The following is a 23,839-nucleotide window of genomic DNA, read 5'->3' as shown; positions in this document are numbered from 1 at the left end:
TGTTTATTGTTGAAAGAGATTCTGTATTAAGCGTCTGGAGTTCTGACTATACACTATTTCGATGGCCAGCACAGTGGTTGAGAGTTAAAATCACAATGTATGATACGTATAAACAAGAAAGGCTGACAGCTGAGAGGTTGAGAGTTCCCGCTCAGGAATAATTTGGATGTAACCTTTGTAGTTCAGTTGTCTTTACCCATATCATCGAGTGTTTTAGCATTTTGTATTACGGATAATACAGGGACAACGATGTTCGTTCATTTAGAACAACTTGAACCAAAACGTAATCACTTTTGTTTGGGTGAGTACAGAGTTCACCGAGGGTGGCTTTTTGCATGCAAAACATCCCAATATCGATAATGGTACTCATAAAAATGTGAAGTTGAGAGCTGAATTGTTGATGCTAATAAACTGTATGATACTAATAAACCAGTGAGGTTGAAAGTGAAATTGTAGAAACTACGCTGTATATGCCCCTAACCATGTGAGTCAGAGTCAGATTGTAGAAACTACGCTATATATGCCCCTAACCATGTGAGTCAGAGTCAGATTGTAGAAACTACGCTGTATATGCCCCTAACCATGTGAGTCAGAGTCAGATTGTAGAAACTACGCTATATATGCCCCTAACCATGTGAGTCAGAGTCAGATTGTAGAAACTACGCTATATATGCCCCTAACCATGTGAGTCAGAGTCAGATTGTAGAAACTACGCTATATATGCCCCTAACCATGTGAGTCAGAGTCAGATTGTAGAAACTACGCTATATATGCCCCTAACCATGTGAGTCAGAGTCAGATTGTAGAAACTACGCTGTATATGCCCCTAACCATGTGAGTCAGAGTCAGATTGTAGAAACTACGCTATATATGCCCCTAACCATGTGAGTCAGAGTCAGATTGTAGAAACTACGCTGTATGATATTAATAGACATTTGAGGTTGGGATTTAATATTGTGTATGATAATCATTAACAAGTAAAACAGTTTTATAGTATTCCCAGAAATTATTGAGAATCATGTTGCGTCATGTAACTCATTACGTTTATTAACTTCTGGCGTTTTACTTACATAAACATGTTAAAACATCATCCTTTTACAGTCTCACTCTTGTTTTAGTACTTTGTTAGACCTCCTCGCTCAGCAATGCATGCCTGAATACGCCTAGGCACACTACCCATCAAAGTTTGTAGGTAATCGTGTGACAGGGTATCCCAATATTGGACCGCCTCGGCCTTCATATCTTCAATATTTCTCAGTCCCTTTTGGTTTATTCTGTCCTTCATGACTCCCCACACATTCTCAATTGGGTTTAGGTCTGGGCTGTAACTGGGCCAGTCTAAAACTTGAACATTTTCGCCCGACAACCACTGTTTTGTGTAGCGCGCAGTGTGTTTTGGGTCATTATCATGCTGGAAAATCCAATCATCTTCATACAATGTTTGTGCTGTCGGAAGAAGGTGACCATTTAGAATGTCAACGTATCTTTCTTTTGTCAAGTTTCCCGTGAAAACACACAATGGCGTCACTCCGCGAGCCGATATGCCACCTCACATGTGAAACTTCGGGCTATGTTTTGGTCGCTGGTAGATAGGTTTGACAGTATCTTTGGTCCAAATTTTCACACCATTAGGGAAAAGCCAAACAGAACTTTCATCCGAAAAGAAAACATTATCCCAAACTTGATTTTCATGAGCCCGACACCAGTTAAAACGTTTTTCCTTTTGTGCATCTTTCATCAACGGCGGGGGAATTCCACGTTTTTTCACCCAATTAAGTCTCTGTAATTCCTGCCTAACTGTTTCATTGCATACCTGAGGACTTCCTCTGCTAATCATTTCATTTCTGATGTTCTCAACACTTTTCAATTTGCCCCTACTCACAATCTGCCCAAGTCTTCGGCGATCCACAACACTGAATTTCCTAGGCCGACCTGCCCCTGCTTTGTGCTCTATCCCGGTTCCTGTTTGAATATTCTTCAAAGTTCTGTATACTGTAGACAGAGGAATACCATGTCTGCAAGCTAACACTTTAGCATCAGCCTTACCCCTCTCAAAATCATCTAGAATGAGCTTTCTTTTCTCTCTTGCTGTAAATTCTACCATGTCAACACAGGAAGCCGTCTGCTCAGACAAGGGAGATAACTCTTGACGTAATGAGCTGCCTTCTAAGCCTTCAAGAGTTGTCTCCCTTATTTAGTATGCTTAGTGCATAGTGAAGGCCCTTTTTCCAATCTTAGCATCATTAGAAAAAAACAAAGATTTTCTCAATAATTTCTGGGAACACTGTATGTATAATGGACAATGTAGACATGCAGGTTAAACACTTTGCATCCAAGTGTTTAGTAAAGTAGTACTAAATATGTTAAATAAGTACACAAGCCAATCATAGATGTTGCTGACTAATTGAGGCCAAAGTATTTTTTTCTCACAAACTAGCATATAACTTCCTGGAAATGTTAATTGACGTTAACTTCAATCCTCTGAAGCTCGCATATATCCGCTGTTACAGGACTTAGATAAAGTTGTAATCAAATCAGCGTTCCCATGGTATGTAGTCATTGTGCTGATCTGTCGTGTCGATGACTTTATAAATCACACAAGAAGACAACATAGTAATCAAATAGTGCAGGCAGTAGCGACAGGTTTGAACAACTCAGCACCTAACTAAAAACTATTTCAGAAGTTGTGAAAATGAGGATTTAATTGAGTGAAAAAGAAAACAATGTGATTATGAGTCGACATTAACAGAATGCCTTGTTCTGCCCCCCTCATGGGGAAGACGAGAAAACGTCCAGCAATATATCATGTACATTTAATTTCTATTGGGTAAGAAATAATGGCCACAGAACTCAGATTTCAGCTGAAACGCCGCCGAGTATCCGTGACAAAAACACACAGCAGCTTGAAATTGGTTTGTTTAAACTCCAGCAATGATTGATAACGTCCTCCAAGTCAAGGCAAGATCTCCCTATTCTTCAGCCCGTGGACTTGATACGGATGACTACCCCATGATAAAACAACATTTCTTAAAGTTTTATGCGCTTATGCTGTCTACAGAAGATAACGTGAATGACCTTTTAAAGAGAATGCAATGTAGATTATTAATTTCGTAAAATTGTTTTCCTGAGCTCCAAATGTCATGTTTTCCGGTTCAGTGAGTTTCTGATCTGTTTAATGAAGCACCATTATATACTTGATTAAACCCACATATCCTTATGTGATTTGAAAACCGGTTATCACGTTAATTGGAAAGCAACCACTCCTCTGCAACGCGGGCCCTGCGATGTGGAGAACATTCCAGACACTGCCAACCCAAATCACCCTAACATGCCCGCGTCATATTCTTAGTATCAACGTATCAATTAAACATGTATGCAGTACAGAGGAAGAGAGGATCTTCAGATATAGTTTTAAGCGTCAGTAGGTTACCGAACATAAGAATTGAGAGTCACATCCAAGTGTCCTTGATGGTCGAGACTTAACAAAACTAGTTTCATGTTGCACCTGAAAGGAATTGCTCGGCATCGCAGACCAAGAATCCATCAGCTTACAGAAAACATATAAAGGAGCATGAATGTCTAAACTATTCAGAGAACGATACTAATGCAATATATCCTCTCCATCCACTGGGCTTTATTTCCAACTGATATTATGTCCTAAGTAAATTCATGCTGGACCGGAAGTTCAGTAATACTGAACATCAATACATCATATCTGTACATAGACGACAGCTGCCGTAAACATGAACACTATAATGGACTTAAAAAGAAACATATTCAAAACATGACAACATATAATAGTTTACCAATAAAAGACCATTATGGAAATAACTGACGTATATGTGCAGATAGCCTTGAGTTAGACAGATAGGTCGGACTTAAGGCAGCGTCACTGGTGTTCTTACAACTTCGACGAGGCTATGCATTGAAACATCTGCTTGACATGTTACATATTTTTACTGAGTAGGTTAACAAGTCGGTCATGTATCCTAGCCCCTTTGCGGTGGCTATATCCCGTATCGTCACTTTTTTTTTCACAGTCAAGACGGAAATTTCTGCCCCTTAGATATTCTGGGCTGTAATCAGATTTGTTCCACGGACCCCGGAGTAATAACACACGGAGCAGTAAGGAGCGTCACTGGGGCACACGTGTTGGTAGTGAATTGCTTGGGCGTTCTTCCTGCATTCTTAATCAATTTACATGCATTTCAGCCACAAGCTGGTTCATATTTTGACATGCCCGTACAGGTTGAATGTTGTGCATCTGTCGGAAGTTGATACGACTCATACGGATTATTTTTAGCATGTGTAAATGTCATTATTCGTTTCAAGCACGTACGTAACATTTGACACATCATGCGATGACTGATGGCATATTGCAGCTACAACAGAGGACGACACGTGTTCAGTAGACAGACATTGCGTGAAGGGATCACCTTACCACGTGTCCACCAGTTGCGTCAAGCACTGCCTGGATTCAAGTGGAGGCAGAACTGAGGGTAAGAATGAGAGAAATATTGTATAGTCGGAACGAAACTGCAGGAAAGAGCAAAATTCGTCTTTCCTTACTGCGAATCTAGTCCCTGAAATGTTCAGTTGAAAGCGGCGATACATTTCGTCTCGTTCGTGTTGTATGTAGGGTGAGAGACTACGAGATCCACTGTGCATTGTGTTTCAGAACAGTGCTGATGTTACACATGCTTCAGAAGAACAGATTATAGTTGAAAGACAACAATGTTGGGCCGTTCAGTTGCCTTGCACATGTATGCTGGTTCTTCCAATGGGAGAAACCCGCCCACAACCTTGCACCCCCCTGCTGGATCATTTGAATAATCATACCCGATTGGCAGCAAAGCAACAGCCGTGGCTAAAACCTACTTAATACATCGTTAGTAATGCGATAGTCTGCGTGTGTGACAACTGTGACGATGCCGATACATCAGAACAGCACCTATAACAGCCTGTCTAGATCTGCGTCACAATCACATACCAATCCTTCTGTTTAAATGGCGGCTTCTGAAAGTACCATGCTGTTGCTATAGATGGTGCTCTGGGACCTAGTGAATGCACTGACTACAGTCACCTGTGACTCTCCAGATAAAAAGCATCAGACGTGTTTGTTCCGCTGTTGCAAATTGTCTAAATTGCTAAGAGAAAACGATTTAAAAAAAGACCCCTATCCCAACCAAGCATACACAGACACACGCTGACATATACGTACACAAACATACACGGACAGACTATTTTATTGGCACCAATCCCGTGGTTCTTACTTGGTGTTACTAATATGCTTTGAGTGATGCAATTCGTTGCTGTCGTGTTTTGATCCCAACGATATATTTATTTTGAAACCTAGTGCCACCATCTTAGTGGGTCCTTATAACGTACCGTATACGTACGTAAGTATGGTTCATATATATGCGGTTTCATATTTAAGGGTTATATATTAATTCATTGCAGGACAAGACACCCTTTGTGTTTCATAAGGTAGAGACAGTTAGCAACCAACCTCAATAAAATCCCACCCCATCACTCGCCCACAACTACGTATCCAGCTGACGGTGAACCACTGTGACTAAATGTGCTCAATATTTCTTGTGCATGAAGGTTTTCGATCGCCTTTCCAAGTCAGATGGATTCGTACTGAACGTCCTCATAAATCCCCTATGTTTAAGATTATATTCTGATATTGTATAAAATTTGGTGCCACATAATTAATTTCTTTAGAAGCTTGCAGCGCACAAGAGTGTTTTGCTCATCTGTCTTGTCCCAGTCATGAGGAATATCCTTCCGGCCATGTCACAAGAGTGATGCAAATATGAAGCAGAACATCATAGAAATGTCGATGCAAAGTTTTTGTGAGTCGAAACACGGGAATGTCGATAGAACGTATTACAGTTTTTGTAATTCATTAAGTAAATGCCATATACGTTCATTTGACATTGTCAGTGACACGATGCTGAGATAATGAAGGAATGCTCATATTACGGAGCAGTGCAATATCTATATTGCACATATGTTGTTTGCTGTACTATTGTTTAGGGGTCAATATCATAGCTGTAAATGTCTTTCGTAGTATTTTCAACAGAATCTTACTTCAAGCAATCTCCTTAATGGTGAAGTACATCAACTATACAATTAGTTCAGCTCGTAATAATGCTAGGTGACGTGTGTCTGAAAAAGGGTGCACTCTCATCCTTCAGATATATTTTTCAAAACATTAAAGGAACATTTAATTAATCTCCTCAGTCGTAATACGTTTTACTACTTCAAGTCACAATATATCAGTTTGCTCATTAGCAAGTTTGTCAGCTAAATGATCGTTGTAAATCAGTTACATGAGGCTAGCTGTTTATATGAAGTTTTATAATTCCCTTACAATATGAGAGAGACGATACCATGTATCTATCCCCATCCTAGATAACGTGTCATGTTTCTGCCATTCCTTCTGAACAGCAATATCGTATTTCCCTGCTAGGGAACAACAATGTTGTTTTTTTCTACCTTCCTGTAGAACACGGGCAACAATGCAACAGTAACAGGGTTCTGTACTGAACAACAATATCGCAATTCCCTCCATGAGAACAGCTCTGTCGTCTATCAAATCCGTTGTGGTGCAAGTGTGTAATGACCGAGATACACCAGTGTTTTATGTTATGTTATTATTTTCCTTTCGTCTCTCTAACCTCCAGTTCTGCAGTGTTTGTTTTGAGCCAACGGCAATCTGAGGCGGTAAACAGTGTCGTTGCACAGGGAAATTGTTGTATTTATATCTCACTGAATAAAAATGACGGCAAGTTCAGCAATGTATTTGTATCTTACTGTATACCATTTGTCCTATATAATTATCTTACTATACATAAATGTCGGATTTCTGATCCTGTCATACAGAACACTAATGGATAAACAATGGCATATGTCTATCGAATAGCAAATACGTGTCGTATTTCTGTATTTCAATTAAACCATAGAATGATGACACATTCCCATTCCAACATATTGTCACCAGCTAGCAGTCCAGCCTCTTGCACTCCATCAATATGAGCAAATACATTCTATTTCTAAGATTACGTACATTCGAGATATCATTCAACGTCTTTTCGTTCCAAGAGCCTGTAAAACAGAAATAAAGCTGCAATGGTGATAGTGACATATCCTGAAATATTGGTCCGACAACGCCCTAATCACGATACGTAGCGGACCATCTTACCATTGTGTGGCTGGTGTTAGACGGGTTGACAGCATGGTACGAGTGCGTGTAGAAATCCCGTAATGAGTCTGTACAACGACAAACTCTGTTTTATTTCCAGCCTCGACCAACTGTCTCCATGACTTCTCTTAAACAGCATCGTGCTCAGGAACATCCGCGACAACGTCGAGGTTCCGGTGTACACTCTACACACAGACATACAGCCCAATAAACCGCAGTACAATTAGCTGGCCTTCGGCTACAACGCGGAGACGTGTCCGTGTGTCTGCCAACTTCTGACATTCAGCCTAAGCCGTTCTTGAAGGCCCCTTCGCAAAGCTTGCAAACATAGTATGTACAGTGAACAGGGAGATGGTCAGAGTACCACACCGGTCACCACATGTATCTTACATCAATTACACAAGTATGGTCATATTGCTTCTAACACTGACACGACTGGGTGAAACCAGAAATAGGCATTCTACATTATCCACAAGTGAGGAGTCGATTTCGTACCACACGAAAATTCACCAAAAGGTTAAGGTTGCTGTTTAAGTTTTGTGATTGGATATATCTCTAAACATGACAACTGCTGATGTTGTAGGTGGTGTTCTTAAAAGGCATGTGCCTTGACTAAGTGGGAACAATTCTAGTGCTATAACTACAAGTTTGCTCTACAGCGTAATCTCAGTACGTGGGTCTCTTAGACAGGGGTCAGATTATTCCGTCATAGTTGTCACTGCTAATGATTTACTATTAAGGAGGTTGAACACATGCATGGATATACTGCAGCAGATGATCAATGTGGTGTACGTCCCTAACATCTGATAAGTCCTCATGTGGGTTTAGTTGAGTATGAGTAGAACACAGAAATATGTCTGAGAAACAAAACCGTGATATTCACTATAAGGCAAACACTGCAGATGTCGCAGAACTTTGAAAATAGTTTTCTGTGTCTGTAGCGGAATATCTCTGTATGGGCACATCAGCCAGTGGTTTGTCTGGGTTATATGAAAAGTACCACTGTGGCTTTGTGAGAAATATGGCTAGATGCAAAGTCGGTTGCTGATTCTACGTCTGTCTTGATATGTTCCCTGAAAAAACAGTTCCTGTGCTGTTCTGTTTGTGCGAGAGGGTTGCAGTGATTGACGGCGATATATAATACGTGAAAATTCAACTTCGGAAACATGCGACGGTCAACACTTTGTAGGGAAGGCAAAGCGGACATCGGCAAACTCTGCTGCAGGGTATGTACAACTCGTCAGCTACACGCCTACTGGCCTGATGAGAAGTTCTGGCATAAGTAAAATCCAATATCTATCCATATTAGTACACAATCTACTTTTCATCATCCAGTTTGCGACAATCATAGATACACAAACTACAACTTGTATGACCATCTATTGGCGGCACATAAAGGTCAATAGCAATCTAATGACAACACAACTGACACTATTCAATGATTGACGTCAGCTAAAACTCTGTGTGTCGTGACATCAATAGAAGAATGCCTGACGGGAAATCGCTTATTGATATCCCCCCAGTCCATGAATCGACCATATTGTATTTGCGTGAGCCTTGACCTCGGCGCCAACCTTTGACAACCTTTCTATATTTATGTTTTCACATCTTGAAACACTGGATCCACCTTCAGTTTCTTAAAGTTTATTCGCCAGCGTTAATGATTGTCAACCATATTGCATGATCTGCCCATATATCTGTACTGATGATGGGTGAGGTGTTTGTCATTATTTAATGACCTCAAGTCCTAAAGTGTTACACAGACGTGTGACAGCATTGATAAGAACACCATCTAGTGAACACTAGCAGTGTTTGACTTCCAGTAATGCCACGGGGTCCATATGAACACTGACCGCCAAATGATTTACGTTTGGCAGATTGTTTTCATGTTACATTTGGTGTTGGATGACAATCCGCCAACATTGAAGTTCATCCCTTGGGACTTCCTTGGTACAGGTGAGCCGTAGACGGGGCGGATCATGATACACGTGTGTTGCGCAGGTGATGACAGAAGTGAGTGGCATGGTTTTAGTCGTTATTATACGTAACGCTCAAAATGTAGTTGGCCTCTTCAAAGTCCTTACAGAACACAGTGCGAGTGAGGTGGTCGTCGACAAAACGTCCAACTGTTTGGAGCAGGTAAAATCTATCAAAAACAGAATCGCTAATTTCGCGGAGTGGAGTAGTTACAAAGGCATGCATGAAGATTTTTCTTCTTCCTCCCTGTTTAGATAACTGAGCGGGATATGCTCCTATTCTGTAACCCTTTATAGGCATACTGGCGTTTACTCAGAGTGCACTGTTACCATAATAATGTTTATATGCCACTGGAAAGTGTGCTTTTACTTTTATTCTTTGGCTTCAGTAAAGGAAAATACGCATTTATACGTCAAACAAAGAGTCGGATTCATATTTCAAATATCCATATCTATGAAGCTACATCCAACTAAAAACAGAAACTAATAAACTTTTTGTAGTTTCAACGTCGTTCTGCAAACCTAACTCTAAAAAACACTACTGGCTGTTAAAGTGTTGTATTAAATCTGCTGGATCTACAGGTCTAGTTTCCTCAGATACAACTGTGAAAATTGATATACATATATCTGAAGACCTCTGGATGTCTGTCTCTATGGCATCAAAACGCATGTGATATTTACCTTACGCCTCGCCAATAGTTGTTAAGTGAACATCGACCTCGAGGTGCAAACCTTATGTTACGCACATCTCACATCCTATACGTGTCACGTGTAACAACTGCCAGTGTAGCATTCAGCGGGTGTCTACTAAAAACATGCTACTTTATATAATGTTGGCATGAGCACATACTTATTCAACCTGTTGAGTTTTAAATATTGTCACATGAAGACATCAAAACCAGAGTAGCGGTCAAGAAAAAACACTCACTAAAAACAAAGCTAAGAATACGTACAGCCTGCGCTTTATATTGCAACGATATTTAGTTCGTTCGTTCTCTCAAGTTTAACCTTTCCGAAATCGAAATATAATAACAAGATAAAATTGACAGTCACTATTATATACCATCATTACTATTTCCCTGGTGAATGCATTGCGTTGTCAACTCAGCGAAAGCGTAATGCAAATCTTAACACTTTCACTGTCAAATCTGGTTTTGCAATATTAGTGGTTTAAATACCTTAGATAGGGGGATATTTAATGGACAGCTAACAACTACATTTCGACGGTTATGGAGATAATTTTGCAGATCTGCAGAGGTTTAGTAAGCCCTATTTAAAGAATGAAAGGTTGGGGGTTACCTATGTGTCACTCGGAGTCCTGCCCTGCTAGTAAAGTCCTTAAGACCGAAATATACTTAACTGACTCACATCCATTGCTATCATATCCCACTGCTCCGGGAGAACAGTTGTCAAACAGAACGCACATTACTTTGGTACCTCCCGAGCAGTGCAAAGTGGCAGCATCTTCGTGTTCAGACAAGGGGCTTTCTGCAATCCTGATTCAGATAGCCCGTGTTCTAGACTCTGATTCTCCCTCGCTTCACCAGAACTACATCTATCCTCGGGGAGCATGATTGTGTCACCACTATTTGGCAGTGCTTCATAACATACACATGATTATCTTATAGTCGGGATAGTATATTTTACTAACTTAAAACACAATTTGGTTCATTCATGGGTAAACATCAGTGAGTGCCGTACCTTTTGATACAACTGGAATACAGTCGAAAACCAAACCTCAGTTCTAACTAATGGAATGTGTACAATACAGTAATTCTTTTTGTCTGAGTGGACATTCTGAGAATCGGATACGAGGCTTACCGTTTAGTCACACATTACCATATAAGGTTAGATTCAGATGTCTTTTGGAAATGTTCCGATCCCAACGATTGACATCTGTCAAAACTGACAGAGGATTTATAACCCTAAACGTCCTCTCTAAACGAAAGTAATTAAATCCAGCTTTGAAATAAATTGATAGAGGAATGGATACAACAGTTTGTCTTTGAACGACGACCAATAATGACAAATCAGATTCTGCTTCATTTTCTATCCAGGTCTTGGTGACCGATGTCCAGCTTTTATTAGCACTCAGTCCAGTAATTAAAACGGATATTTGTTGGCAAAGGCTTTGCTTGAATCCTGCCAACGCTTATGATGTTGTTGTCTGGCACCAAAGCCTTTTTGTGCGAGTCACTGAAGTTCCAGCTGAAGGTACATTTCATTACTCGTTAAGCAAACATGTCATCTGCTGTTTTATCCGAACACATTTCTCCGAATTTAGATGACCAAAGAGAAACGACTAATATCTTAATCGTTCATATTCTTTACTCCACATATTTCATCTGTCACTTTATGTTCTTTTACCGATATTTCGTATGCACTATTCCAACCAAATAGTTATATTCTGTAAATAGTCAATACTGAATTAAACCGTGATTGATAATATGAGCAATGGACCGTGCCATCGGTGTACGATGACATTACAGATAGTGCATGTACATGAGACATGTGGTGTAGACTGGTAATACATATACAAGTGGTATGGCATGTAGTATAGGCTGATGCAGTTTGTACAAGTAACAGACATGTAGTATAGACTGATAGTGTTTGTACAAGTAATAGACATGTAGTATATACAGATCGTGTTTGTACAAGTAGCAGACATGTAGTATAGAATGATAGTGTTTGTACAAGTAACAGACATGCGATATAAACTGAGAGTAGAAGTCGCGGTAGCTAAGCGGGCTTGGCGGCTGACTTTGTGTACTGGCGATTGTGCCTGACTCTGAGGGTGCGGGTTCGAATCCCGGATGGGACTCAACAAAAAATGTACTAGAAATTGTACTTTAATGGGAAAGTAAAATCTCAAATTTGACATATGTTGCATTTGACCACTTTCTAAATGGCATCGTGTAATCATAGTGTTTGTACAAGTAATGGACATGTGGTACAAAATGATAGTGTTTGTACAAGTGATAGACATGTAGTATTGATAGTGTTTGCACAAGTAATAGGCATGTAGTAAAGACTGATAGTGTTTGTACAAGCAATAGACATGTGATATAAAATGAGAGTGTATGTACAAGTGATAGACATGTAGTAAAGACTGATAGTGTTTGCACAAGTAATAGGCATGTAGTAAAGACTGATAGTGTTTGTACAAGCAATAGACATGTGGTATAAAATGAGAGTGTATGTACAAGTGATAGACATGTGGTATTGACTGATAGTGTTAGTGCAAGTAATAGACATGCAAACAGATTTATAGTGTTTGTACACGTAATAGTCATTTGGTATAAACTGACAGTGTTTGTACAAGTAATAGACATGTAGTATAGACTGATAGTGTATGTACAAGTGATAGACATGTGGTATTGACTGATAGTGTTAGTGCAAGTAATACACATGTAGTATAGACTGATAGTGTATGTACAAGTGATAGACATGTGGTATTGACTGATAGTGTTAGTGCAAGTAATAGACATGCAAACAGATTTATAGTGTTTGTACACGTAATAGTCATTTGGTATAAACTGACAGTGTTTGTACAAGTAATAGACATGTGGTATTGACTGATAGTGTTTGTACAAGTAATAGACATGTAGTATTGACTGATAGTGTTTGTACAAGTGATAGACATGTGGTATTGACTGACAGTGTTTGTACATGTAATAGACATGTAGTATTGACTGATAGTGTTTGTACAAGTGATAGACATGTGGTATTGACTGACAGTGTTTGTACAAGTAATAGACATGTAGTATTGACTGATAGTGTTTGTACACGTAACAGACATGTGGTATTGACTGACAGTGTTTGTACAAGTAATAGACATGTAGTATAGACTGATAGTGTTTGTACAAGTGATAGACATGTGGTATTGACTGACAGTGTTTGTACAAGTAATAGACATGTAGTATTGACTGATAGTGTTTGTACAAGTGATAGACATGAAGACATGATAGTGTCGTTATTCGTTACAATTTTTTTTTTATTTTTAATCTTGAAAGAGTAGTTGCCTGTATGCAAACACAGTTATTTGCTTCACTTAATATTAAAGAAACAAATATTTTCAGTAGAGCAGAGCAAAGTCACCAATAAGGGAGCTGAGCCTGTATCTTGTCAGTGGTGTCAGTGGTGTCAGTGGTGTCAGTGGTGTTTCAATGTTTTATTTATGTTTATGTTTATAATTTATGTATATAGCGCCGAGTCCCAGCTAGGCTGCTCACAGGTGCTTTGCTTTTTCCCTCGATCATTGGATGTCAGCCTCAACGGCACATCGTATGATCAATCTTAAGTCTTGCAGCCGCTAGACATACCCCGTTCATGTGGCTTTCCCACCCATACGAGGTATCCATTCTCAGCTGGGTGGACATGGACACATATACTCACAATACTTTGTCCATATTTAACTACACATTCTTGTGCCCGTAACTGGGTGTTTGAGCGTATTCATGTGGCCACCATCTTGTCATATACCAACGGATTCGTGGGTTATTTCAAGTGCACAGGGTTGTGTACTGTACACTAGGGATTGTGCCGACTATGAGAGAGAAGAAAAGCAGGCTCGATCCCGGCTTCTGATCATTACTAGTCAGGCGCCCTAGACCGCTCGCCCATCACGCCCCACAATAAGGGATAATAACGGAGTTGAACCGGCATCTGGTCAATGGTTATTACACCGTGGTCCCCCTGCATGAGGATTGTAGGAATCAGAGAGATGGTGTCTCTCTGAAGTTGTTCAGATGTATAGTACGGGATAACCACATCAAGTCCTGCGCTAATTATTATATAATGCTAACTGTCTTTGATTATAACTGATTCTCATTAGACTCTCAAAGAAATAAATTATATGCGATACCTAATTAGTAAACAGCTGACATCTGTGACTGACTGTTGACACCTGCTGGTATTACGTTTATAATGAGCTCACTTTTTTTCACATCGCTGATAATTAGATAGCGGGTTACGTGCTTTAACATACTCATTACAACCATACTAATTATGGGTGTTAGATTGATAGAGAACAGATAATATCGATGTGACTACGGTTCATTGATCAACATCTGTCCACATGGTGTGACTCAACAATAACAAATAAAGCAACAGCTTAACGTGGACTTAGCTCTGGGCATATATGTACAGACCAGAAGTAAATGTACATTTTAGCAAACATTCTTAATGCAAATATTGCTTTAATAAGTACCACTGATATGGAAACCATAAGAACTTACAGTTTATTCTGGGCCAAATCCAATCCTATAAATAATAGTGAAACATGATGCACATATTGGATGTGAATGTAGATTTTAACAAACATCTGATGTGGATATGAGGCTTCATAAGTCAGATGTACATCAAGATCAATCTGCTGTCTGGTTTGTTGTGGGCGAGGCAAGGTGATGTGACCACTTGATGATGTTAAGGGCTCTACAAGTCTCGGTAAGGAGAACAACAACATTCTTGGGCCGGACGCTTCATCTTCATAGATGTCAGGTACACGGATTGTTTTTGTCTTGCAAAGATGAAATGAGTTTGGTTTAAAGTGCATCGAAATGCACAACTAACAGGATGTCAGGTAGTTGTGTTCATGACTTCTGACATGCTGTTTTCAGTGAAAAGATAAGCGTTACGGTGAACTGTGACACGCCTCCAGTCACCTCTGTTGTCTTTCTGCTCAGTAACAGAGTATATGAACACTGGAATACAGATATTCGCCCCGCAAATTCCAGATGAAAGCAAATCTTTTCTGTGAAGGTGCCATTACTGGAATGATATAGAATAAATACACGAAAGTCTGTCGTGTATCTTGAATGGATTAGCATTTACTACAACCTGTTGCCTGTAAAAATGTTTAAGGAATATTACCTCAAATTGTTGGGATTTCCATACCGCGAAGGTGTAGCTGACTCATTAGGTCCCACAATTTTATCATCAAAACCTAATGATCGCACAAGTAAAAGGTGGAGAAGACCTTTATTTAGTTTTGCAATCAGTCAAACCTATCAGCAACCAAGTTTTCGCTATTGATGTGAGCGCCACTAGTTTCATTCCCCCATAACAACAGAACGTCCATGTCTGTATTACTGCAGAGGCCGTTTTGATGAGGCTTTCAGTGACTCTGCTAGTGCCTGTACTCTAGGTGCCTGTGTATTGTCTTGACTGCCGACAACCCATAACGAGTGCCGCGTCAAGCAGTTTTGTCCACTGTGAGAATTCTCTCTCACGCTCGTCTTGTGTACACATAATTCATTACCTAAGCGTATTGCAAACAATATAACTGCATTGTACTAACCTGGTGTAGGGACGTCACGTTTTTCATGCATTGTCAAGTGCTTACAATAATGCTCTCCGCAAGTACACAACGCGCGGGTAAATACCGTAATGTCAGTTGCAATCCTAATAACATTTCATTACTGTGGGTATTATGTAATCACTATTATATTTGATGAAGAGAAAGCACGATGTGAATAATTCAAGACAATGTATTTATTTCCACGTGTGTGTGACAATGCATATTTCAAGGAGTTCAACATGTATTCCGTTTCCACTTGTTTGAAGATACACTTCTGTGAAACAAAGGACGGGATACACACTCTGTATTGATGCTATTTAAATCTAAATATAGCGCTGGTAAAAGAAACCCTTACTAAAGAAGCGCGTAAGAAGATCAAAGCCGAGGGTTTATAATGGGATTTAAGAAACAAAGTCAAGGAAAGTGAAGGATAAACGTAAATTGTGTTTTCTCAAAGGAAATAGTAGGCGTGAAGACCTATCATTTCGACAGACCGATCATTGCTCCATGCCGGAGGAGAGGGTGAAGACAAGCTGAAGTGTATATAGATCCCAGAACATACCCGGGTAGTGTTAACAACAAAAGCAGGCGGAAATAGTCCACTCTGTCAAATTCGTTAAAAAACAAAATTCAGAACAATTGTTTTGTATTGTTGATAACATTTATCAAAGCCAAATGTCATCGTGAAACGTTTCAGTAAACTAAGAATCTGACACAACAACTAAACGAAAACCAACTCTCTGAATAAACTTGAACGTTTGAAACATTCTCTTTCAGTGCTTGTCTGCTTGCCTGCGGCCACTAAAATCTTTTGTCATGTGGACAAAATAATGGCGGACATGCTTAAGGCAACTAATTTTTAAACGTTTGTTATCCGTACGGTGCCTTACAGCTATGATGAAACTCACTTGTTATGCGAGATACCCAATTTTCTGGACAAGTATATAAATCATCAGACACAACCCTATCAACTCATATCGCACATCTAACCTCGGCTATCCGATCAACTGATCACCTCAGAAATCAGCATATGGCATGAAATGTCCCACTGGAATATAGATATTGCAATCGAAAAGAACCGATTAAGAGCGGTTCTTCATTTGCAATATTAACTGCCCTTCATTTTCTAGACTAAACCTAATTTCCGTCCACGACATTAGCTATTTGTTGAGCAGGCTCACTTACACCGACCGCTCCAGTTTCCAGCTCTTGCAAGAAACTAAGCAAACGGAAATATATCTTATATACGCTAAATGTAAAGAGCACAATAAAATCAAATACAACTTCACACTCACCATGTCCACGTGAATATAAACGGATTCTTCTGAGTGTGAATTACTACTTCACCGAAGTACATCGTACTAACTCATTATGACTAATGTTAGAGGTTATTTCACTGTTGAAAGTTGTTCTCCTTCAACGCAATACTCGTAAAAATTACTGTTACAGGTGTCTTTGTTATCGTCATTCCGATTTTTCACGTGGATTCAAAGTATTGTTTTCAGAACAATCAGATATGAAGACTTTACGCATAATTGGATTGGTGGCAATCAGAACCGATGTTTATGCATTTCAGTTCAAACGATTCTAAACAGCAAGGAGATACATGTTACATTGCTTATGATGAAAAATGCAATCTTAGATTCGGCGACACTCAAATTATATAGTTAAATCCTGTTACTGCTGCGTTCTAGAGTTTTCAGTATTGACGTTTAACGTCACAAATAACTCTTAATAGTTTCTTGTAACTGACAGTGTGACGATAAGTGACGAATGTAATTAATAATGCTCCCGGTGGTTCGGCTTAAAGTGTGACTAAAAGTTACCAGAGTTTCAGATGATACTAAAACAATTACAAGCCCGTTAAGTGATCACATTGCGGGCCTCCGGCATAGATGATAGTTAATGTACACGAAATTGCAATTTCCAGAGTGAAATATACATGATTTACATTAGATCGTGGGTTGATTTAGCTCATCCACAGAAAGTACATTGATCATCGGTTGACATCAGAAAGGTGATTAGTAGACATTCACAACAGCTTATCACCACATAATAAGCTGTCCCAACAATAAAGTGATGAATGTCCTATCCACAGAAATGAATTATCTTTGACAAAATACACGTGTCAGTTGGAAAATAAAAAAAGTTACATTATCTGTTTGATGAGCACATCAGTGAGACCGGAGAATCCAGAAAGACAAATTAGACTGGAAAATTCATAAAAAACGTTAACCTCGCTTCGTTTCGTCATTTTCTTTAATGTCCTAATAAAGAGAAAATGTGCCAGTATGTTGATTTACAGTCTTCGGAAACACATGCACGAACACTAGGGCGCGAGTCGATATTATCACTATGAATCTGCGTCCTTTACCGACGTGTGCTTCTCGTGACGGGAACTGACAACGTTCTATGAAGGCGTCTGTTCAGGATCTGGCAATTTTGTAAATCCCCTCTGGATATACTGTACCCGTAACAATGATGCCAAACCACCAATAAAAGTGTTTCAATTTCACCTAGACGCACACATGCTACGTGTTAATTTTTCAACACATCATAATTAAGCCTAAATACGTGAAAAAAATCAATTGTCAGCTGATCAATCAAAGTGGAGCAAATTAACAAGTTGTTAAGCAATGGCTAGAGGCGTTAAGCTAAGGTTTTGTCCAGTTTGCAATTATAAACGTTTTCAATCCTTGCAACGATCATGTTCAAAAAGAGAAGCTTTAATATTTCCCACAAAATGAAGCCACGTTCAGGATCATATGAAGCATGGGTTTGATTACAGCGACATTACACGCTAGAGTACCTTAGCAAAGTGCACGGAAAGTCGCAAATGCCTGCTCATATTGACGTACGGTGTATGACAGAAGTGTCGACGGAGCCGAGAGAGTCGAGTCAATAGAGTGCAATCTACACGTACCTGTGTGCTGTCTGTATATGTCCCCGGGTCTGATGGAAGTGGACGTTGGAAAGGCGGGATGGTATTTAAACACGGATAATTTATGCTCGTCTTCGACGAATGGGGTTGGGGCTCTTCGCCTCCTCGCGTGGACAGCTCGGGCGACGGTGCGATCGCGATATGTGACACCATTGGCTGGTTCAGATGACGCAAGGAGTCTTGGAGCGTCACAAGCACACAATACACTGTAAACACAAAGTTTGGACCAAGTTGTCTATTAAAAAACTACCCCGCACTCAGATTGGTAAGCATTTGGTGCTAATGGTCAAACATTAAGGCAAAGGGCGTCTCATCTGGAGAGGTCTCCCACAGCTAAGATTTTACAAATGTTGGGCGGTGGCCGGACGAAGGATATGTCTTAACGGGAAGTGAAAACTGGCCACTACTGAATTAGGCTGCAAGGAGAGGGATTCGATTTGCTGACACGCGATACGAAGCGATCACTTGACAAGGACTTGAATTCTTCAGAGGGATATTGTTGGAAAGATACGCGCTAAATAATCTGATTATGACGACTGGTCAAGCTGGGAAGTAGAGGACTAGAGTGTGTTAAGCTATGGTCAGCTGTCGGCCACACTCTCAAGGCGGGCATTAAAAGGGTGTGTATGTTAGAATAGTAGATAACTAACAGACATAATGTAAAGGTGACCAATAGACGGGTAGTGTTTGTTAGAGTAGTGCATAACTAACAGCCAAACTCTCAAAGCGGACATTAAAAGGTGGCGCATGTTAGAGTAGCGGATAACTAAGAGCCACACTCTTAAGGTGACCGATACAAGGGTAGTGTATGTTAGAGTAGCGGATAACTAAGAACCACACTCTTAAGGTGACCGATACAAGGGTGGTGTATGTTAGAGTAGCGGATAACTAACAGCCACAGTCTTAAGGTGACACATTCAGGGACAGTGGATACTAGAGTAGTGGACAACTAAACCTTACTCTCAAGGCAACCGATATACGGATGTTCTACCCCAGAGTAGTGGACAGCTAACAGATACTCTCTTAAGGTTGCCAGTACAAGGATGGTGTATGTTAGAGTAGTGGACAGCTAACAGCCGCTCTCTCAATGTGACAAATATATATAGGGATAGTGTTTGGAGTAAGAGGATAACTCCGCGTTACACTCTAAAGATGACCTATACATGGGTGGTGCATAACTAACTGCCACTGTCATGGAGGCGCAGAATAAAGGGTGGTGTATCTAAGATTAGTGGACAACTCCCGGCCACACTATCGAAGTGAACAATATAGGCATGGTGGATGTTAGAGTAGTGAAGACATAACAGTCACACTATCAAAGTAAACAATATAGGCATGGTGGATGTTAGAGTAGTGAAGACGTAACAGTCACTCTATCAAAGTGAACAATATAGGCATGGTGGATGTTAGAGTAGTGAAGACATAACAGTCACTCTATCAAAGTGAACAATATAGGCATGGTGGATGTTAGAGTAGTGAAGACGTAACAGTCACACTATCAAAGTGAACAATATAGGCATGGTGGATGTTAGAGTAGTGAAGACGTAACAGTCACACTATCAAAGTGAACAATATAGGCATGGTGGATGTTAGAGTAGTGAAGACATAACAGTCACACTATCAAAGTGAACAATATAGGCATGGTGGATGTTAGAGTAGTGAAGACATAACAGTCACACTATCAAAGTGAACAATATAGGCATGGTGGATGTTAGAGTAGTGAAGACATAACAGTCACACTATCAAAGTGAACAATATAGGCATGGTGGATGTTAGAGTAGTGAAGACATAACAGTCACACTATCAAAGTGAACAATATAGGCATGGTGGATGTTAGAGTGGTGAAGACATTACAGTCACACTATCAAAGTGAACAATAAAGGCATGGTGGATGTTAGAGTAGTGAAGACATAACAGTCACACTATCAAAGTGAACAATATAGGCATGGTGGATGTTAGAGTAGTGAACACAGTGAACAATATAGGCATGGTGAATGTTAGAGTAGTGAAGACATAACAGTCACACTATCAAAGTGAACAATATAGGCACGGTGGATGTTAGAGTAGTGAAGACATAACAGTCACACTATCAAAGTGAACAATATAGGCATGGTGGATGTTAGAGTAGTGAAGACATAACAGTCACACTATCAAAGTGAACAATAAAGGCATGGTGGGTGTTAGAGTAGTGAAGACATAACAGTCACACTATCAAAGTGAACAATATAGGCATGGTGGATGTTAGAGTAGTGAAGACATAACAGTCACACTATCAAAGTGAACAATATAGGCATGGTGGATGTTAGAGTAGTGAAGACATAACAGTCAAACTATCAAAGTGAACAATATAGGCATGGTGGATGTTAGAGTGGTGAAGACATAACAGTCACACTATCAAAGTGAACAATATAGGCATGGTGGATGTTAGAGTGGTGAAGACATAACAGTCACACTATCAAAGTGAACAATATAGGCATGGTGGATGTTAGAGTAGTGAAGACATAACAGTCACACTATCAAAGTGAACAATATAGGCATGGTGGATGTTAGAGTGGTGAAGACATAACAGTCACACTATCAAAGTGAACAATATAGGCATGGTGGATGTTAGAGTAGTGAAGACATAACAGTCACACTATCAAAGTGAACAATATAGGCATGGTGGATGTTAGAGTAGTGAACACAGTGAACAATATAGGCATGGTGAATGTTAGAGTAGTGAAGACATAACAGTCACACTATCAAAGTGAACAATATAGGCATGGTGGATGTTAGAGTAGTGAACACAGTGAACAATATAGGCATGGTGAATGTTAGAGTAGTGAAGACATAACAGTCACACTATCAAAGTGAACAATAAAGGCATGGTGGATGTTAGAGTAGTGAAGACGTAACAGTCACACTATCAAAGTGAACAATATAGGCATGGTGCATGTTAGAGTGGTGAAGACATAACAGTCACACTATCAAAGTGAACAATAAAGGCATGGTGGATGTTAGAGTTGTGGGCAGCTAACAGCAACACGCTGAAGCGTCGCTATTAAAAGGCAACACCACATGGATCTTGCCTTTGGAATATATCTAGATGTAGCGACCGATGTTTCGACGATCACCTGTTTAGTTCATTTGTCCCTCACACGCGAGGAAGCTTTACAAAACCTTATTGAATCCGGACAGAGTTTGTTCGTTTTGACCAAGTGTTGGTGGTGCAATATTCTCACGAGGACTATGCTTTACATCCAAGAAAGGTTAGAAAATATAATCCGGACGTCTGTTGATAAGAATTTATGTTTCAACATTCGGATCATGAATTGAGTAAATCTGACCATTCTCTCACAAGTAAACGCAAACATGTACAATTAGTGTAACGGGACTTTCAATTATCTAGAGTGCAAAATTTCATATCCTCTGAAGCTATACGTCGTCGAGTCCCACGTAATCCAGCTTGTCTTTATCTGAAGCAGTATTGGAGCGTGGCAGGTTCGGTCGCCCCTCTCCCACCCCGTGGCTAAACGCACGTTACAATTAGATATAATTGATTGTCTATCTGCTCCCCAGGGCACTGGATACAAGCTGAAGGGACTTGACGTGCCGAGACCCATAAGTAAACCTGTGTTCGGTTACGAGTTTTCTTGTAAATGTACCCGTTCGTTCTTTGCCTGTCTGTCTAATGACAATACCTACCTGTTGTCCGTATTGTATTATCATGTTAATATACTGACCATCACATTACTTTCTACCATATGTATGTATGTATGTATGTATGTATGTGCGTGCGTGCGTGCGTGCGTGCGTGCGTGCGTGCGTGCAGGCAGGCAGGCAGGCAGGCAGGTACGTACGTACGTACATTGTACGTATGGGGATATTCTACAGAATTTGGTTCAGAACAGTTGATTGTAGCAAATTGCCACTTTAAGACAGTGATTCTAAACTTTTGATGGGTAGTATATGTATGTGCGTGTTTGCATGCAATGCATGCAGGGTTAGTGTCAGTGGGCCTATCATCCAATAACTGTATCTGTATGTGTGCATAAAAATGTAAATAGGTCAGTGTTTTCTGTTGGGGAAATATAACAACTGTATGTCTGAACTCATTCAACTTTACACAGGTTATGTGTGTACATTCCTTGATAACACATGATAAATGTTGTGGCCTTGTGTGTCTCAGAAGATATGCCTGTATTGACACGTTATTTAATTCACCTAGCATCAGTCCACAGATGTATGTTCAGTACATGTACCCTGATCATTCACACCGATATTTAACTTATCTAAGATGAACCTACAAATATATGCATGCTGCGTGCATGCACGCCGAGATTTAACTTACCAAGGAGCAATCTGCACATGCTGAACTAGTATATAGACGTCAATGTGTAACTCACTAAAGATCAGTCTATATCCGGTACACAATATTGAACTCAACAAGCATCTGTAGTGTAACTGGTGAAAGAAAACAGTTACCTTGGCCACATCAAACTGCTTCATAAGTTGAAAAAATGCATTCACATTTCTATGTTTTTCACAAGACTTCACTTAATATGACCGAGTACTTCCATATCCCTTGGAACACCCTAGAGAATGTCTTAGTAATACGTACCATTGATCTTTTAACAGACGCAATAAATCTTAAGATCTCTGTCTGAGAAAATGTGGGAAGGAAAATGTATTACAGAAATACGTTCACGGAGGAGTGAACAATCAGCATACATAAAATACAACCAATTCGTTTACAGTGAAAGTGTCGCGCAGCTATATTCTCATGTAGAAGATCCAAGCTAATACTCCCAATGATTATCACCTGGACATTGTCACATCAATCATATATAATAATCATTGTGTAGGTATGAATCTCAACGTACTGGCTTTAACAAATGGCAACGTAGCATTAACAACATTGAAATCAACATTTGGAGGCATTGAGCATATAAAATAACTGCCCGAATGATGGGCTGAAAACTGAAAGTTCAGCCCCTGATAATCCGTAATTCGTTGTAACTCAGAGATTACCCTTGACAAAGTCGACTGATAATGTTTCTTTAACCACATTACCTAACAATGGTATAATAAACTCTGATAGTCTTGTTTTCGTTCATAACAAAATTGAAAATTTGTTAAGTAATTGGTTATTTTATAATCACTTTCCTGTTTTGTAGCACTACACAGTGTTGCGTGCCCTTGTTAAACACCCACCAGCTAATCAGTTCTAAAGCGGATCTCTCGTGTCTAGTAGCCAACAACGGTAAGCGGATTATCCAAACGTTGCTCCGTAATCGCTCCTATCCACTCACTACCTAATGAGATTGGAAGATACATTACCTTTTGAAACTAATGATTATCCAAACTAGCTGCGCCAGGTTTCAATAGAAAAGTCATTATAGAGACTGGAGTGATATGTAGATATGCCTGCAAGC

General features: G+C 39.8%; 1 protein-coding gene across 1 annotated transcript in view; it reads right to left on the bottom strand.

The window, feature by feature from the left end:
* LOC137261920 (FMRFamide-related peptides type HF-1-like) overlaps positions 1-18,456 on the bottom strand; it is a 65,798-nt gene extending 47,342 nt beyond the window's left edge. Inside the window, exon 1 of the mRNA XM_067799738.1 lies at positions 18,408-18,456. The gene's annotated coding sequence lies outside the window, so the exon portion shown is untranslated. The remainder of the gene's footprint in view (positions 1-18,407) is intronic.
* Positions 18,457-23,839: the final 5,383 nt, after the last annotated feature.

This window comes from Haliotis asinina, chromosome 14 (genome assembly GCF_037392515.1).
Source record: "Haliotis asinina isolate JCU_RB_2024 chromosome 14, JCU_Hal_asi_v2, whole genome shotgun sequence".
Lineage (NCBI taxonomy): Eukaryota > Metazoa > Mollusca > Gastropoda > Lepetellida > Haliotidae > Haliotis > Haliotis asinina.
This window is presented reverse-complemented; position numbering and strand designations above follow the sequence as displayed.